Source organism: Hermetia illucens, chromosome 4, assembly GCF_905115235.1.
Source record: "Hermetia illucens chromosome 4, iHerIll2.2.curated.20191125, whole genome shotgun sequence".
Classification (NCBI taxonomy): Eukaryota; Metazoa; Arthropoda; class Insecta; order Diptera; family Stratiomyidae; genus Hermetia; species Hermetia illucens.
In genome coordinates, this window is record NC_051852.1 from 133,553,900 (window position 1) to 133,569,311 (window position 15,412).

Below are 15,412 nucleotides of genomic sequence, written 5' to 3' on the forward strand. Positions count from 1 at the left end.
ATTAAATTTTCCAGAGTTTAGGTTTAAAGGGATTATGCAATATACTAGGGAGGAAACGGAGGATATGATTGAATATAGACTACGAAAATTGTTTTTAAATTGCAATAAACACAAGGACTTCGAGTTTTTGGAATATTATCTTCTATGAAAAGAAGATGAAAATAGGTAGGTATGGGAACTTTTGCTTCCATAACTTTTTTCGAGCGGTGAAATAATAGGTGTATTATGATAATATTTTCTTTTGCTGATAAGCCCCCCGATATAGGTAGCTTTGAAATGATTTTTTTAAGCAGCTTATAATTCAATAAATATTATTTATCTTTATTTTGCTCCTGCCTTTTTAAAAGTTCCAACTTTTTATTTTCATCACGAACATTATCATCTGGAGATCAGATATGTGAGTTTCCCAGAAAAATACTGAAAAATTCAATGCATGTGTCTTCTATATTCAACTTATTGTACCTCGCGCATAAAATGGAGATGTTTAGAAAGTCCTTATTAAGGCAGGCATAGCGCGAGCATCACCTGCTACCCCGCTGATGATGACAATCAAAACATAAGGTTCCTGTGTTTTTTCTTCCTCCAAATTCTACCCTCCATTTATTTGGAAGTGAATTGAAAAGTAGTAACCGATGCACACTGATTTGTTTCCATTGGCCCTCTACGGACACCGCCTTAACAGGAGGAATCTCACCTGTGTTTGAATTAACTTAGGCCTAACCCGGCCTCAAGGAGACGTTGAAAAATGCACTTGAGATGGGCTAAGTACTCAGACTCTGAGGAAGAAGCGACGAAAACATCATCCAAATATACGAAACAGAAGTCGAGGTTTCGCAGGACCGAGTGGATGAACTTTTGAAAGGTTTGCGCCCCATTGCACAATCCGAAAGTCATTCGGGTGAACTCGAAGAGTCCAAAAGGTGTGCATATTGTCGTCTTTGGAATGTCTTCTGGAGCTACAAGCTACAGGCTACCAAGGCTTATTATCAAATTAAGCCTTGGTTAAGTCCAAGGTCGAAAAGATACGGCAATTCGCGAGACGATGCATAAAGTCGTGGATGAGTGGAACTGGATATCGGTCAGGAACAGTCTGTACATTTAGCCTTCTGTAATCCCCACATGGCCATTCGCTGTTTGGCTTAAGGACCATATGCAGTGGGAAAGACCAACAGTTGTTTGAGGGCCTGCAGATACCCTGATTTCCGCGCAATAGCCAGTTTCTGGGATGGTACAGGACGCACCTTCGAGAAGATCGGGGAACCAGTAGTGTTAATGTGGTGCTGCACATTGTGCTTCACTGGTTTGGAGAGACTACACTCGGTAGTAATCTGGCTGAACTTTTGGAGAAGTGCGCAAACACGAGAGTCGGTAATGTCTTCTAAAAGAACGGAAAGATTATTGCCTGGGTGAGATACCATTTGTCCCGACGAATTAAGGTTAGTCGTGGAATCTATAAGAGACTTGTTTTGCAAGTCTACCTAGTGTGGGGAATCTGACATCCGCCAGGATGAAACGCCACGAAAATGTCCTACGCAAGCCAAGACCCACGTCCGCTTGCCTATACCCGTAGGTGTTGATACGGGAGGAATTTGCCGCTCCTAGTTTCAGGGATTGTGGAAATAGTCTATGGTGTTGGGATACGGGAAGAACCGAAACTTCCGCACCAGTATCCACGAGGTAGTTCCGCCTGCTGAGAGGGTCGTAAATTGTTAGGCGACGTGACGCTGCGTTCTGGGTGGCTGTCGCCAGGACCCCCCGCGGACCTAGTTTTTTGGGGCAGGCGTCAATTTACAAGGGATTGTACATTTAGTATCTTTATCGCCGAATTTGGAGTGGTACCAGCAAATCCCTCGATCCGTGGACTGTCCTGACGAACTGCTACCTGATCGCTCTTTTCGAGTGGCAGACCGCGAGTGAGCACGTGATCTGGCGCCCGAACGCTGAGCGTCCAGCGTCGCCCACATCTCGGCCACACTGGCTGTTAAGGCGGCTATTTCGCGCCTTAGGACGCCCATCTCGTGCGAAGGCTGTTGAACGGCCACTATGGTTGGGCGTACGTGCACCTCGTGCACTCTGCCAGCCGCAGCTTCCAGTGCCTCAAAGGAACCTGAGGCGCACGCGAGGACCATGGATGCCTTCCGGGAACCGACGCAGCCAAAGGGACTTCATCAATTCGTTCTTAATCTTACTCCCACCCAATTGCTTCATTTCATGCAGCAATTGGCTGGGAGTTCGATCTCCCAACGTTAGGCCTGCCAGCAAGTGATCCGGTTTTGCCGAGTCACTTACTGACATGCGCCTGATCAATTCGGTCTTGAGCAGTGAGTACGAAGCCGATTTCAGTACGTCGGACACCAGCACGATGGACTCCTCGTCCAAGCCGACCGCCGAATGATTAAAACGGGTCGCGCCCGCTGTGATCCCGGACATCTGAAACTGTGCTTCCAAATGCACGAACCACAATTCCGGGTTCCGCCGCCAAAACGGAGGGACGCGCACGGCGAGGGCGGTCACTTGCGGGTCCGATGGACCTGATGCGTCTTTGCCGTCAACCGACATTCCAAAAGGCTAATAACTGACGCGAATTTGTGGGAAGGAAACTGCAGTAATACCGACTTCAGCGAAATCCCTGAACGACACGGTAGGCAGCACCTTCAAATGACCGCACGAGCGAAAACGAAACACCGACGACGTACTCCAAAGTGAAAAGCTCGCTAAAAGAGCGGAGAGCAAGCGAAAAGAGATCCACCTATACAAACACCTCGACGCCGTCTCTTGCGGCGATTTACTGACCTAAAGTAAAATTTTTAAATAAAACAAATGGCGGCGTCTGCTGAGGAGGCGGCTGATGGCGGAGTATCCTGCTCCTGCGGCGATAGCGGTAGTGTTGGCGGCTGCTGTGGCGGCTGCGGTTGTTCGTGCTGCTCTTGGCTGCGTTGTCAAATATTGTTGTTATGTTATAATTGCCTGCCGATCTTGTTGATGTTGATTAGTTTTCCTGGGACGACTCTCCGAGTGCGTTTGGATAAGTGGTAATTGACTTGTTCGCTGCCGCGAGTAACAATTGCAACAATGGTGGCGGAGTCTTTTGACAGTGCGAGTAGCCAACACTTACAATTTTCGCGCTCGCCAACCTGTTGAGTGCCTCGGTTACTGCAAACGAACTGCCCTCAGTCACACAAGTAATGGGATCTTAGAATTTTGTTTTCCTTCATGGAGAAAATCTTGCACAGGAAGTAACGTGGAATTTTTGGATCAATCCAGAGGATGTGAACACAATCCAACCAGCAGTCACAAATTTTTCGAACCGTTTCTCAAACTTATCACGTCGGGGTCACCAATTTGAGGGCTTAGTTACTCTTTATCAATTACATCTGCTCTTTATTTATAGGTTTCACTTAAGAAAGAACACACCATCAAAATCTCCCCCTGATAAAACAAGAGATGATAAAATTCCGATAAAAATCATTATAATGTATAATAATAATAATAATCGTTGGCGCAACAATCCATGTTGGATCAGGGCCTTGAAGTGTGTTAGAGCACTTCATTCAAGACCGTAACGGTACACCACAGTAGACTGTAGGAGGCAATGTGGTCAGCATTGCGCTCGCCCGAGATTATTACCCTGATTTGACTCAGGTACTCATTCACAGCTGAGTCGACTGGTATCCGACGTCAAATCACGATACAAATTCCACTGCCACCAGTGAGATTTGAACCGCGACCTTCCGTACGACAGCCTTGCGCTCTAACCACTCAGCTAGTCGGACATTATTGACTAGAATGTCAGATCAATGAATTTAATTCAATATAGTTAGTTTGTTATACACTTTAAGTAATCGATTACAACTAGGAGTCGCAGTCGTAAAACAGAAGTTTTCATAATTATTCTCTTTTTTTTAATAATGACATTTGCCGTCCCTTCATGGCACTCTGCTCTTCACTCCTGTGGTGAGGTCTAAACTGAGTCGAGAGCGCCGGTGACGTCATCTGTCCGCTGGTATTCGCAACATTCGAAATAAATTTCGAATGCCCTGAAACCTGCCGCGCCACTGGACAACTAATGGTTTCGTCAAGGTCAGAGACTTCTTGTGAGCCGCTGCCTTACCTGTACCCTAAGAACAGCGTGACTGAAAGTGGCTACAAGTGGTGCCAATCGCTCCTTCATATATAATTGCAAACGCGATATGAGTGCGAATTATATGCAACTGAAAACAGCTGCTCCCAGAGCATGGGTAAAATAGCGTCTGATGAGTTACTTCTGCCCTGGACAAAACCGTCAGCTATCCATTCTAAAAATTAAGGCATATAACTCCAGAAAGAGATCCGTGGAACACAAAAGGAGAAGAAAGTTTCTTCTTAACTGATCCGATTCCCCAGCAATTAGAGGAGGTGTAGTGTCTGCAGGTTCGCAACATTCGCTTTATCCTGTGACGAGCTAATGAGAGATTCATTTCCTTGTATGCAGCATAGTTGCTTCTTGTCCTACTTAACTTTCCGCAGCACCTCCATTGCCCTCTTTTTAATTCTTTATTTCCTATCCTAACATCTCAAAAATGATCAATAACTTTGTTTTGTTGTTGTTTTCATTAAACCTGGTCCCGCTACTTATTATTAAATGCATTTCTAACATTTGTTTCTGGCTAAGGCGAAACGCTGTGCGAACGCGAATGCTAAAATATTGCGGGTAGATGTCGGCTCAATGAGGGCTGCCATCTGAGCCAGTGTTTGGGAGTTGAGTTTGAAGTGGCGGTATACAAAGATGGTTAATATGCAAAATTTTCTTGGCGTTGTCAGTGGCGAATATTTCCTCAAATTTGCCAAGAGAAAGTGTGACTCATAAAGCAAAGTGCTGGGTTCGTCCTAGTTCATTCTGGGAGTGAAATTTTCAAGGATTTAGTTCGAGGTTGGTTGGCCAAAGAAAAGATCGAAGTGCTTCAGATTTTCACTTTGCGTAGGCAATTTGATATTCTCCAAGCTTTGAAAAAAAAGGAGGTGGGTATACGATTTTTAAGAGCTACGTACTGATCTGACCGAGATTTTACTTTTAGGAGTTTGCTCGGAATTGCGGTTGAAGAGGCATCGTTGTTCTATAAGCTGAAAATTAGAAGGGATGGGAAAAACGATAGCAGTTAACGTGGAAAATATTCATTTCATGTTAATTCGAGATTTTCTTCTTGAAATTGTTGGTTGATATCGGCCGGATTTTCACTAGAATTCAACAAGGATCGGAAGCAGTTGAACGAGATATTGAGACCTCCCAGATGGTGTGAACAATGGCAAGAAAAAATTGGCGGTTTTTAAGGTTTTGTGTGAAACAAAACCTTATTAGAATCGAGACGGTGTCTGTCTGTCCGTCTGTCCGTCTGTCTGTCTGTCTGTCTGTCTGTCTGTCTGTCTGTCACACCCGATTTATTCGGAAACGGCTGGACCGATTGTCACGAAAATTGGTGAGAGTATGTAATCTGGTGATCCCTTTACATGCAATAAGTGGCGCCATCTTGTGTTAAGCTTAAGAGGGGGCTCCCCATACATGTGAATGGAGGGTGTAAATTTTTTTTTCACAGAATGTAGCCATGTGGCACATCAAATGAAAGGTCTCAATTAGTACCTTTTGAAACTGGTGCAATATTTGATATTGGGTGAAACATGGAGGAGTGAGCGCTCAAAATATGACCCCCAAAAAGTGTAACAGGTCTCGTTCTCAGAACCTATCCAACCGAAAAATCTGAAAAAAATCACAATGGTGCATCTCTACGAAATCTAGGCCTCAAAATATATCCGATTCCAATATCTACACAAATAAAGTTAATAGTAGTATATTTCCACATTTTAGAAATTTACCCGGCACCCCCCTTATGTTCATCCCAGAAGTACAAAATTTGGCATGCGTATAATAAGGAACATAATGCACAACTTGGTTAAGTTTGAAGAAAATTAAACTATTATTAACAAAGTTATAGGGGGTAAAACTTTTCAATTTTTTGGGAATTTCGTGCACTCTACAACCTGCATGACGTCATCATCACATATCAATTCGTCAATACCACAAGGAAATAAGTTCTTGTGAATTGGGTCGCAGAGAATTATTTTGTTTTAGTTTTTTTAGTTATTTGCCAGCCAGACATGTGTGCATGTAGGTATATAATATATGCGTAAAAGTAAATCGGAAATATGGGTACGATCAGTTTATATACGTGCATATATGTGTACAGTATTCGGAAATAGGCAGTTTGTTTGTTTAGGGTGAGCGTAATATCTATGGCTGTAATATGTACGAGTTACTTGTAGTTTGGAAAAATATGAAGGATTATGTTGAATTTGTAGCTAAATACGGACAGAAAAATATGCGTTGAAATTTCTTACATAAGATGAACACAAAACCTTTATATCCGAAGCGCGAGCTTCCGGTATTCCGACTTGTTTGTGTTCTAGAAACAATCTGATAGATATGGGGATTTCGACGTTGCCAAACCGCCAGATGGAGGACCGCGCAGATGGATAGTGATAGTAAAACAGCTATATGGATGAAATGCGAAGTAGTTGAATTCCATATTAAAGTCAGATTTTCGCTGTGATTATGCTCATACTATATCGAATGCTAAATAAACCAATTTTGAATTTAATGTGTCCTGAATATTTGTTTTAAAAATTTCTATCGAGGTTTCAGGAAACCTTCCATGTTCTAAAGTCGCTAAGTGCAACTACACCATAGATATGGCACTATCGAAAATTAAATGAATACAGGCTGCTACAAATTTCCCACTTCGAAGGTGAAATAATCGGATAGTTTACTATCTCTCATAGAAATAACAAAATAACAAACGATCTATTATTAAGTAATCCTCGCAACCAACTATTAAGAGTTCTAAAGGGAGGAGGTCTTTATTTCGTACTTGCAATTATTTTTGTTGCCCATTTTTATTTATTTTTACGATATTCGTTCCAGTTTATTTTACTGCTTCTTATATTTTTTATTTCTATCAAGATTAATTCTCTTATCAACTTTTCTTTAAATTGATAATCAATGTTGTGTTTTGTCGTTGTTGCTTGGGTTTTCAATTATAGCCGCATGCAAACGAATTAAGTTTTCCCATTTGGGGACGCTCTTTCCCCTTCGCTTACCTCTTCCTCGATAACTCCCGAAACTCCCGTTAACATAGGGGTGTCCTTTAATATTATGTCCTGATGATGTTAAGGCTAGGTGAGAACCTCAAAAACTGCATCTCAAGAAGAGTTGAGGAAGGAGAGGCGTTGATTGAGGATATGATCTGTCGCGGATCTTCCTTTTCGAACGCGGCACTCAGTACAAAGTGTTAGCGCGCCACACATGCCGTCGAGACGTTAATTTTTTATCTGTTTTATCCCCAACTTTAGCTCCTGTGACAACTTTTCATCGCGTAATCTATCATTAATAGACAAAAGGTAGCTCCCTCCAAACTACAATTTTTAGTTTTAAATGACAAAAGCAGCTTCCTCCAACCTACAATTTCTAGTTTTCAAGGTAAATATAATGTAATAATATAATATATATTTACATTTGTAGTTTGGAGGAAGCTACCCCTTCTCTATCAATTTTAAGCTAGACTACGAGTAGCAGACAAAAATCTAATCTCTTAGAATCTGCCATTTTTTTTTGGTTTTCAGGTCAGCTCTAGGCACACATCGACACGTAAATCTGATGACGTGAACTGACACGTGAGGAACTGAAGTATTCAAATGAGCCCCTACTTTCCTGATCATAGCAAGGTAAGCAATCGCGTGTCGACGGAACACTTCAGTGAAGCTTCAGTATTTGCGAGTGGACCTTCATGGACAGTTTTACTAAATTTTTGATTTTTTTTGGGTAGCATGCCCCTCTAGGTCAACTAAGGCCAGCTACAATGGACCATCATAAACGCAACTACAGTGGGTTTAAAACGAACACTATCCTCAAACAGAAAACCTATGTTCAGCGCCGGCAACCAGAAAAAAGAATACTTTAAAAAGAGAAACTAGAAAGAACAGAAGAAAAAGGCACGACAGAAGGAAATTGCAGCAAAAATTAGGTGTGACTGGCATAATCCTGCCTGTCAGAACCGATTACAAACCTATTATAAAATGATTACAAGTGGATAATGAGCGTAAACCAGCCTATTCTCTGTCGATCACGCTTTTGAGATGTTCTTCGATACATTCCAGGATTATTTTAGCCATTAGATACGACGGCAGGGAGCACGCATATACCCCCTCCCTCCTTCCAATTATCGCACTCAAAACAAGAGCCTTTTTTTGAAATGTTAACAAGCATCCCTTTCTACTGCTTTCTGAGAAAAGTCTCGGATCCCTAAGATTCCCGTACGAGCGGAAGTAGCGGATCTTCAGTAACTCCAAGTCCAGAACTAAACAATTTTGCTCGAACAATGTGCCACCAATGATGGTGGTGGAAACTGTAGAAATCAACAAACTTCTCACCATTATTGTTACAGTCGACAAGACCGTGTTTCCCTACCACATGCCCCAGCAGAGTATTGTAAGAGCCCACTTCGACATTGAGATTACCCACCACGATCACAATGTCACCTTAAGGAAGCCTCCTCTGAAGTGCGGGTAATTGCTCGAAGAAAGCATCCTTCTCCACTATATCGGAAGTATCCATTGATGCAAAGCATTGTTCAAATTCCTTAACCTGGAGCAGAATGTTACAGTCATAAGTCTGTCAGAAACCGACTCTCAGGTCAAAACAGCGCGCCTTGCGGTAGCCGTCGGAAACAACCCGATACCGAACTCACGCTTGCTACCACTCGGCTGTCTGGGATGCACAAGCACGTTGCCGCAAAGGGAAAGGAAGCACTTTCCAAAATGAGACCGCATTACTTCGCTTAGGGCCAAAACGAGCATTCTGAGGATACTCGCCACCATTGCCGATGAGTGTGCAAACATCCCAAAAATCAATCCGGCGTGAGGTCAATCCCTATCCAAAGAGTTGTTGACTTTCCAGTAATAGTAAAGTTTCGAAATTTTCAGATTGCTAGCATGCAAACCTCTATTCGCTGGAATTCCCGTTGCCGGAGGTCTCTAGCCATTAAGTTATCTAGATAGTCGAAATCAAAATATGAGGTAAAATGTAAAGCTGAATATAGTGAAAGCAGGAGACAGAATAAAGGACCCGCAAAACTTTAACACTGAGAAAGTTAAAGTCGGGAAGCTGGACGCTTCAGGTATGAAAATTTTTGTGTATTTCTCTTAGAAAAACATTTCGATGGACATTTGTTCCATTAGAAGCTAGTACATAATATATGCACATTATATGTGAGAATATCCACTTTCGCGTGACATTCAAAATCTTAAACTTACACAAAAGCACAACTTTTCCCTATAATAACTTTGTTAATAATTTCCTCCTCCTTCTTGATCCTGGGATGAACTTATGGGGAATTTTCCAGTCAATTACTAAAAATAATAGTAATACACTATTATTAACTTTATTTGAACAGATATCAGTATGGAGGGTGTTTTGGACCCTAGGCACCATATAGTGACAGCCTCTTGATTTTTTCCAGATTTGTCGGTTGGGTAGCTTTTGAGAATGGGTCCTTCAAGAAATTATCACTTTCGACCCCCCGCACTCCCCACCTTTTCAATAAATGTCAAAACTAAGACCGGCTTCGGAAAGTACTAACCGAGACCTTTCATTTGATACCCCACATGAATACATTTGGTGAAAAACAATTTACACCCCATTTTGCACATATGACAACCTCTCTCAAATTCGTTCACAGTTCCCACTTTTTCACCAAATTTGGTGTCAATAGCTATAACCGTTTCCGAGATAAGTATGTAGTACACGTAAGGCTAGCAATATATGCTTCAATTGCGAGAAAAATGTTTACAAATACAAATAACTCCCTTTATGGCCTGAAACAAGAACCGAGAGCTTGACAGAAAATTCTAGAACTAGACAGACAGACCAGATGTGAACACTGCAGACAGCTTTGACAGATATATATAGTATTTATTTATAGCTTACGACCGATACCAGCGCGGTTTGGTTGTGGAAAAAATCCGATACAATGGACTGCGGCAGATCTAACCCAGAAACAGGTGAAACAATTAATAAACGCAAGCAGCACTGGGCCATTGATTTATTACGTTGGTGCAAACTTTGCCAGCTAGCCAGATGGAAAATGGCCTTCAGACTTTCTTGTTATTTGGAGTTGGAGTTGCTCCACTATGCTAAATCTAAAACTTCTCTATTTTGATAGCCCACACGCTCAAATCAGTGTTAGAACTGCACATTTCAGAGGGTTTCCGTGAAGCCATTGAAGAAGTCGAACGATCTGATGACTGACCGACAAAGCTCACCCTTATAGCAGCTGATTGCACTATTCACTTCTTCATCGGAAACGCACCGCAGACAAACCGACATGATGCAGAGAGTGGTGCCTTCTGGCAATTTCTCGATGCAAAAACCTGTAACGTGTCTGCTTGTGACTATATCATCATCGCAGACGACTTTAATGGTCATGTGGGGGAAAAGCCAGATGGTAACAAATTCCATGGCGAAAAGGGGTTTGAAGCGGACAATGAGGATCGGAACCGTATAGTCGATTTTACGGGCGCCGGTAACCTCATACATCTGAATACATGGTTCATCAAACGACGGTCTCATCTTTCCATATTTTATAGTAAAATGAAAATCGAAAATATTCTCATAAGACGCCGACATTTTACTACTGTCACTGATTGCAAAGCCGTTCCCTATGAGCCCATCTTACCTCAACATCGACGATTGACTACCGTCTTGCAAATCAAACCGCCGATAAAACAACGTGAAGAACGCACTGGACCGCGGCGCATTATATTGTGGCGATTCCGTGAGGAGAAAGAAGAAATTATCTCACTTACGCGATTACCAACCATTGCGAATATGGAAAAATCGTGGAAACAAATTACAGTCACGATCCACAAAGCGGCCCCTGCAACCCTCGGGGTCATCAAGCCCGGTAAGCGGTTCATCAATTTCATACCAGACTTTGAAATGACGATGATGCTGAAATGAAGGTCCGCGGAAAGAAACGCTTCTACCACAAGTTTCTCAATGGTAAAACGCCAGCCAATTGGCAAATTAACAAGAATACAAGAATACACACAGAATATTCCAAACCTCTTCTGCGTTAATGACAAGAACGGTGCTTTGCTTACCGACCGTCGCCGCGATGGATAGATGACCAGAATATTTCGAGCAAATTCAGCCGAAGAACTTGTTCACCCTCCACTTCCACAAGCATTGCCGACATTTGGAGCAATTCCACCTGTCAGCGCAACTGAAGATGAGAGAGCAATAAAACGAATGAAATCGGGGAAATCCACAGGACCAGAATCTAAACTCAGGACAGTAAAGAGCTGGGACCCAACACCAACTGACTGGCAAGAAATTACCACAGTTCCAATATGGAAAAGAAAGGTAGTCCAGCAGAATGCTCAAATTACCGCCCGATCCATTTATTTTGCGATGCGATCAAGATTTTTGAACGCATTCTTCAAAACCGTATTCGCGAAATTGTTGAAATAATCATTCCGGATTTGTCAAGAACTACGGAACTACTGACGCAATACAAGCTGCGTGATTACTCATGGTGAATCACCGTGAGAAACGTCGCCCTCTTCACATTGCATCTCTGGATGTGGAGTGTATAACAGTCTGCCACATCAACTCGTCTGGTATGCTCAACGATAACACCTAGTACAAGAGGAACTCGTTCACTGGATTCAATTGCTCTACCGCGATCCGAAAAGTAAAGTTCGAAGAGTGGCGGGTGTATCAAAACCACTTCGTGTCACTATCGGTATTCATCAAGAAACTGTTCTTGCTATGGACACCGACACACGAGACATCCAACGTTCTGCACCCTATTCACAACTTTATACAGATGATGTTTTCCTAGCGTCTAATAGTAAAAATGATTTGAGGCAAATTGTCCAAAAATGGAATGATCGCCTCATTCAACACGGTTTCAGATTGAATCTGTATAAAATTGAATTTTTGACGACCGGTCCCCATGAAATAGGTACTATCACTGGTAATGCCAGTGACCTACCCAGAACTGAGCGATCAATGCTATCAGCCAATGAAGAACTGCGTTATGAAATTGTTTCACGTATTAGGGCAACCTGGATGAATTGGCGCTCCACAATTGGTGTTCTTTCTGATAGACGTATCAACGAACGTCTCAAATCTAAAATTTTCCGCAACGTCGTCCGTCCTTTTGACCTCTACGGTTCTGAGTGTTGGCTGACTGTAAAAGACTATGAACGGCGTCTTGCGGTAATAGAGACGAAGATGTTGTGTTGGACTCGTCGCGTGACACGTTTTGATCACATCTGAAATGAGGATATCCGCGATCGATATGAAGTCGTGGGAAAATTGAGAGAGAGACGTCGTTGATGGTATGGTCACGTAATTCACTCACCAAGATTTGTCTGAACAATGACGTCGATGGTAAGCGACCAAAAGGTCGACCGAGACAGCAGTAGCTTGATAGGCTGAATGAGAATTTGAAAGCCTGGCGATTGCATCCAAATCAGGCTTTTGATAGAACAAATTGGCAAATCCGATCACAACGATCCGATCCCGCTTGTGAACGAGACAAAGGCTAAAGGAGAAGAAGATTTTCTATCGAATATCATATTTTTGGTGTCGATGTGCTCAAGGTGCAATAGGTAACATCACATCCACTAATGGAAATGCTGGAAACGAATCAGCGATATACCGTTATATGGGGGAATCGACTACAATGGACCACTAGGATTTGAGTGCTCAGAGGCTTTGCCTCTCCCGAACCTCATACACACATATGCGTTAGATTTCAGCCTAACGCGAAGAAGAGTACTTAATAGTTCACAATTCATATTAATGAGATATGGTACCAACATATATTCTAAACCCTTTGACGAAGGGGAGTACAGAAATCATGCCTACGGGTTATTATACGTACCGTATACGAAAGATCACCAGAACTTTCCGAGTAGTCCACATTCCATTGCAACTTCATCGCGCAATGTATCTATTTTTTCCCGAGCGATACGTTAACCATTTCAGAAAAGTTCCCTTTAACCCCATAGAGCATCCAGCAACAACATCACTCGTGGAATTCCGATAAACATGTACCATCATCATTAAATCCCTTAAAAAAATGTTCAACTTTTTCACCAATTAGGAACTCCAATATATCATAGTTTCCAGTTTTATTTACATATGGGGCAGGAAAACCTTCAAATTGGATCCAGGAAAATTCCAAACAAAATCCGCCAAAATTTAATTTAAAGCTTAATGAGGGACTAAAATTAGAGAACTTTAAAAAAAATTACAAACACTCTATACCAGCAAAGTTGCCTATAAAATTCATTTCAAGCAGAGTTGGAGTTTCCAAATTTCAGATTTCGTCCGTTTTATTTTCGGCTCTTATTCAATGTTAGCTGGCTTTATGTGTAACGTTAATTGAAGTGGGGCAAATGAAATGTACAGGAAACCATATTTCAACAACTTTTCTTTCCTATTCAATCAGAGTTTTCTAGTAAAATGTTTCGGTTATCGGCAAAGAGCAATAAACTGTGTATTTATAAAGTTCGTGATATATCAAATATTTTATGGTAATAGACTAAATAGCAGACATATCCTTGATGCTATTTCCGCCTAAGCAAAGTTCTCATAAAAAAAGTCATTGTCGGTTCCATATCCAGTTTTCGAATTCGTTCGAGAGCGCTCTTAAAGAGCAAAGTCAGTTCCTGGTACATAAGCCCCAAAAGAAATAGCCTCTTTAATAATTCATCAATTCTACTCAAGACCTTCAATATAGTAGGAAACGCAATAGTAATTCTGAAACCTTCTTAGTACTCCACTCAATCCATTTCCCGCATCTTTTAGACATTCCGTCTTCAACGTAGTAGTTACCATGATCGTTCAATATCATTTGCAGAATGTTTCAGACAATGGAAGCCTTTTCCACCAGCTCTTAGTACTGATTACGGTAAATAGGCCTCAAGATGCTGGAAAACGAGTATATTTTACACTTCCCATTTAGGTATCTTACCTGTAACCTACTACACTTTCTAGCCCTTAAGTTTCACGTAGGCTCTTCGCCAGCGATTACCTACATACCCACTTGACTTACGGTTCAGATAGAGGCACCATGAGAAGTTGCAAGAACAATTCGTTTCATATCGGGGAAAGTGCTCCTTTCAAAAAGGTTTTCACTTTATTAGAAACTGTTTGATAAATTGGATGAAAAAATAAAAGAGGTTTAAAGTGAATTTGAAGAGTAATCAAATCAGAGATTTATAGAAAGGGTAGAACCCTGGGCCTGGAAAGAAGTTTTCACAGAAAATGGTGTAAATACAGTTTTGAATTTCCGATTAAGGGTGAAATTCATAAGGGGCTCTAAAATAAATTGAGTGAAGATGAGAGTAGGTTGGTAAAAGATTCTACGGAAATAATACTAGCTACAAAGCTTACCTTATATCAGAATTACTGTTCACTAAGCCATTCATCAACATTCGAAAGACGTTCATTAAAAAGCATTATCACATCATACAGAAGGTTTACCGGCAATTTCAAAAGACATCACCCAACAATATATGTAAATCTATATTTACCAGCACCCACCATATAAACAAAAATCCACTTAACAAATTTGGTTTCAACAATTACGCGAATCAGTTACGAAGTACATTCCGTTCTAAGCTCACATTGTTTACATTTCAATCACTTTCACACCTTTTCTTATGCTTCGAATCACACCGTCTTGAATTATACTGGTATTTTCAAAGTAAAGACACAACTGCCACAAGGATTCGCTGACGACTACTCTTCCCTAGACAGACATCGACCAGAACGTTTTGAATTCCGGAAAAACACTGAAAGTAAAACACACTTCTCGCAGAGGTTTAACGTGCAAACAGAAATTTCTTTGGATGGGCTTGCACCGGAGGAAGCAACCAGAGAAGCCAGCAAGCGTTCCAGCAAAAGTACAAGTCCATGGGCTTCCCCTGAATGTCACGCATGCGGCCTTTGAATTTCCATCAGTAACAGTTGAAGCTGCGAAGTCCTTAGAATTAATTTTGTAGTTTCATTCATTCCACTGCTAGCCAAGGGCATATTAATAATGTTATCATGCAACGTTAATGGTACAATGCGTCCTAGTGAACGCATTTCGACGAGGACACGTTCGGATCCTTCATTTAGAGTTCATTCCTAACCACCGGCGTTTTGAAATATGACAACTTTCACCCTTGAATCATCAAGTAAGGATTAGCTCAGCAGAAAAGAAACTGAAAGCAAAACAAAAAAACCAAAAAAATAAATAACTGGCAGCATTTTAACTTTGAACAAGGATTCCATCAAATAAGAGTGAACATACTAACCTCAGCA

General features: G+C 41.6%; 1 protein-coding gene across 1 annotated transcript in view; it reads right to left on the minus strand.

The window, feature by feature from the left end:
- Positions 1–14,870, minus strand: part of LOC119655987 — a 247,446-nt gene extending 232,576 nt beyond the window's left edge. Inside the window, exon 1 of the mRNA XM_038062225.1 lies at positions 14,498–14,870. The gene's annotated coding sequence lies outside the window, so the exon portion shown is untranslated. The remainder of the gene's footprint in view (positions 1–14,497) is intronic.
- Positions 14,871–15,412: the final 542 nt, after the last annotated feature.